The following is a 4817-nucleotide window of genomic DNA, read 5'->3' as shown; positions in this document are numbered from 1 at the left end:
ATGAATCTTAGCACCAAGAAAACAAAAAAGAAGAAGAAGAAGAAGAAGAAGAAGAAGAAGAAGAAAGAAAGGCAATCCAGGAGCCTGATTTTGCTCAAACTGCTCATTCGAGAACGTTTTTCCCATAAAAAATAACGTAATTTTGATAGGCTCACGATAATTATATCTTATGATGCAAGCTAACTTCTCTCTTTTTCTTAAGCAGAACAATGTCTTGTACTGAAAACAAATTGTAGCTTTGATACATGGGCATAATAAAATGCTTGTTTGCCCGTCTTCTTCTTACATCACCATCATCATCAAATCACTCACTACCTTCTTTTTGAAGGACAACAGGACATATAACTTGTACAAAAAATTCAAACCAAGTCTTGTGATCAGTGAACGAACGGAACAAGGACGTACTCAGCATCGAATAACAATCGTAGGAACAACAAAACAGTGAAAGTAATTAGTATGGAATTGGGTGGTTAATATGATTTCATGTAATTCAGATCAAAATTCTATATGAAGGCAGGATAAGTTTGAGCATATAGGATTTGACTTGCCTTCCAGATGAACATGTATAAAAAAGTTTTAGATTCTTTACTTGTAGGATCAGGCGATCTCTGTCTCTTTTGCGATGCTGAGCCTGAACAAGCACTCCACTTGTTCCTCCACTTTCACCACTTTTGGAAGCTTTGGCAGCGAATGGTTAATTAGTGGCTTGGCATTAGCTGGTGGAGATTTCAAAGCAGAGGTTGAACCCTGCTATGCTATGGAATATTGTGGGGGGATACAGTAATTGCTTGGGATAGAGTGTTTGATCTTATTCTTCACAGGTTCTCTTTGATTGAAGTCTTTGGATAGGAATTTTATGTACACTGAGAAGGATTTACTTAAGAGTATCTGCTACATTCTAGAATGGTCAAACACTTAAAATTTTATTAATGACAAATATTTTTTTTATTAATATGGTGTTCGGCCAATTACTTACATGTATTTCAATTAATTCCACATGCTCTAAAGTTAAAAGAACAAACAAGGGGCACGAACAGGTCAGAAAAGAAACGTAGGCGAACAACCACAGACAAAGAAGAAGAAAAAAATAGAGGACTGAAACCGGTAGAGAGAGAGAGAGAGAGAGAGAGAGAGAGAGAGGACAGGGAGAGCCAAAAAAAAAAAAGGAAATAAAGAAAGCAAAAGAGAAAAACAGAGCAGAGGAGGTAGCATCGTTCGTCTAGCACAGTGCGCCATCGTCTTCGGCTACGCCTCGCTGCACCAGGTAAGTCGTTCCTCGTCTCTCCCCGCCTTGCATTTCATTTGTTTTGGCACCGTGCAAAGGTAATTTTAATTGCCTTCGCATTGTGCAGCGCATGCGTGAATAATTCACGCATGTGGTCTGCAATAGTGCCCAGCCGGGTCAAGCTTAAAACAACAGATCATACTCGAAGCCACAACATGAAAGCTAGAGTACAATGACCTGATATTTGAGTCAAACCAATCTTCATAAGCAAGCATAAATACTCCAAGTCACTAGCTAGGGTCATACATACTCCAAGTCACCGGATCACCCATTCGACTGGTCAAGTGTTTAATAACTTTGATATCTAATACAGACCGTGATGAATTTACTTGGTAGGAATATAGAGGAAGCTCCTACGACCACAGCAGCTCCATATGCTATCAGCAGCATGTTAACGCAAAGCCAAAGGACCTGGAAAAATGAACAAAAGATTTGCAGGGGCACCAAAATAAGAGCTCCAGTCTCATCTTGCAGAAAGTAAGCAAAGTTTTAAAAATAACTCCGATGTTAGTTTACATACACTTTCTTGGCCTAGGCTGACACTGAAAGATGAATCCCATAATCTCTGTCTCCATCTACATCAGGTATATCCTATTGAATGCTAGAAAAACATCAGTTAGTAGTGATCATCATAATTATATTTTCACTTCTTGAATGTCTTTGGTCATTTCTATTACCCACCACATAGCCTCGATTATGGCCGATCCAGTTCATTTCAGGCTGTAAATTGGATGCGCTTAGGTACTGTTGTATTTGAAGTGCTTAAGAGGCATTGACACTGCTACAAATTAATTGTCTTACAAGGTCCTTTATGGTTGTGGATTTACCTTGAATAGGGCAACAACACTGGAAAAGAAGCACATGAAGGCAGCTGCAAACATCAATGATCTGGCCACAACTATTGGTTTGCCAAGAACAAATTTCTGCAAGTACAGTCGATTTTGCTAGGCAATCACTAAAGCAAGAAGAAATCTTGAGGGATGGAATTCATGCAAAACAACAGACTATCATATTTTGATCGCAGACTGGGGTATTCGTGGCTCAGTGAACTATAAATTGAAGAATGTCAGCATACATGCATGTGTACAAGGAAAGTGAGTTGAACGACAATAGCCCTCACGATCATGATGCAAGTTGCAGCAAGAAATGCCTGTTTCTTCCATCTGAGTAAAGGAAGCTACAAAACAAGCACAGTTTTTGAGCATGTCATGCTATAATGAATTCTTGCTTTGTGTCTTCAAGTCATTTGCATTAGCAGAGAGTTACAGAACTGGTGATGTATGGTGCACAAGGAACTTACTTCAATAGAATACACACTCCCAAGCACAAAACTTATGAGAAGGGCAGCAAGATGTGGTGGGGATTGAAACATAATTCCCATTGCAAAACTCTGATATATGAATCATTACAATCAACATTGGAGGAAAATCAATCAGCACAATGAATTACAAATCCATTATTCTTTTTTGTCGCTAACAAGAAATCCTACTTCCTGTAAATAAACATGCCGAAACGATTGCGACACCAGTTCCCATTGAGAAATTGCCAGAAGCAAGGGGGAGTTAAGGTTTGTTTACCTGAGAACATTAAAGCAGTAAAAAATGAAGCCAATAACACAGCATTGGCCTCGAAACCGTAAAATTGTAACAAGAGTACCATCAAAAAACCTATAAATGTTCATAAGAGATTATCCAAATTGATGATTCAAGTCACTTGCATACATACCTTGTCTATTTCAGCATCAAATAATTGATTCAATCCCACCACATAAATGTTCATCGATACTGATGGCACCAATGCCTGAGTTATCAAAAGATTCTTTAGTATTGTAGCTAAATTCCCACGAGAGGTTAGTCTTTTTCTCGAAAACTTACCTTCAGCAAGCCCATAAAAAATGTGAGAGACAATTCAGGTATTGTTTCTACTGGTAGAAGAGAAACTGATGTTATCCCATAAGCTATTAAAGGAAAAAAACAGGGGGGGAAAGATTAGTCCATGTTTATTGACCTCTTGTTATCAGAAACGGAAGTTTTATATCAAGAGAGTGTAAAAATACGAAACTCACAGTGCCAATCACAGTTTGAGGACGAGAAAACTGACAGAATGAATGTGAACTGCTGAATCACTGTGTCTTTAAAATTAACTCGACGAAACATTGTCATTCTCATTGTTTGTAGCAAATTCATTCTGTAAAGATACGAGAATACTGTACTTTCTGTTTTTTCTACTACAAGGTTTGCCAAGTACAGTCTTACGTACTGCTGGTTTTTGAGCTGGTTTAAGATGACAATCTTGAGGAACAAATGATGGTTTTCTTGCTTTGGCTTCTGTTAAGTGTACATTGTGCTTGGTTCACTAGCACTTCAAGTGGGGTACTGACACAACCTGAAAATCTATGATGACAAACATTACTACCCACTTTGATGATATGGCAGCACTTCGTATATAATTTCGGTTTATTTTAAATACATATGATTTGATATGCGAATTGAACCAAACTGAAAGAAATCTAAAATTCACGAAAAAGAATGAAACTTATAATTAAAAATCTATACAAATATAATCAGTAGTAATAGCAAACCTCTTAGACCAAATCAAACATCGTATATATCTCTCTAGAGTACCTTTGCTTACCACTTCTATATATGTGCTTCCAAAAAAGTTACATTTCTCACCAGCCCATCTGGAAAAGGCCAAGTAAAAGTTTTTCCACGATCAAAATTCGAATCAAACATTTGAGAAATTCATTAAAACATTGGACACATACCTCCTTGTTTTTGAAGATGATGATGATTTGTTGCAGGACTAAAGCATGACGAAGGTGCTTTTAATCTTATTATTTATTAAACAACTATCTTAACTTAATAACTTAAATTTTTAAAAAAAATCATCAAGACTTTAATACCATATAAAAAACTATCTCAACCTAATAATTTAAACTTTTAAATAAGGTTTTAAAATATAATTTATATTATTCTCTAACACTATTATATTTTATCTTTATATAATTTGACCTTATACCATTGTTTTTTCTATCTCTGTCGAGTTTCTTACTTTTGCTTTGGCCAATAAATCCTTATTAAGTTTTTATATTTAGACTAATGTGGAGACACGAACATAAAAGCAAAAATAAAAGGAAGGGAAGACCCTTGTATTTAAGTTTTATATTAGAACTATTGTTTTTTAAACCGGATATATTAGGGTTGGCCCAGGAAAATTCCTCGTCACAAGTCAAGTAGGTTGCCCAAGTTAATTGTGGTCAACTTAATTTCTTTTATTTAAAAAAAATAAAAATAACATTATTTTAAAAAACAATAAAAAATCAATAGTTTTTTACTAGATTTCTTTTACATCATAGGTTAACCTGAGTTTTTAACAAAGTAACACCGAGTCGATTCTTATTCTATTTTTATTGAAACATGACCCTGTTTAAGTTTTGGGTCACTTAGATTATTGGCCAACCTATAGGATCGGGTCAGGTTTTAAAATAATAATTAGAAGAAAAAAACTATGTATTAAACGAAATTTAGTT

General features: G+C 35.7%; 1 pseudogene; it reads right to left on the bottom strand.

Annotated features, from left to right (window-relative positions):
- Window positions 1–377: 377 nt before the first annotated feature.
- LOC118050138 (homogentisate geranylgeranyltransferase, chloroplastic-like) lies at window positions 378–3694 on the bottom strand (annotated as a pseudogene).
- Between the last annotated feature and the right edge of the window lie 1123 nt (window positions 3695–4817).

The sequence above is a fragment of the Populus alba genome, chromosome 6 (assembly GCF_005239225.2).
Source record: "Populus alba chromosome 6, ASM523922v2, whole genome shotgun sequence".
Taxonomy (NCBI): Eukaryota; Viridiplantae; Streptophyta; class Magnoliopsida; order Malpighiales; family Salicaceae; genus Populus; species Populus alba.
The sequence above is the reverse complement of the archived record's forward strand: the minus strand, read 5'-3'. Positions and strand labels throughout refer to the sequence as shown.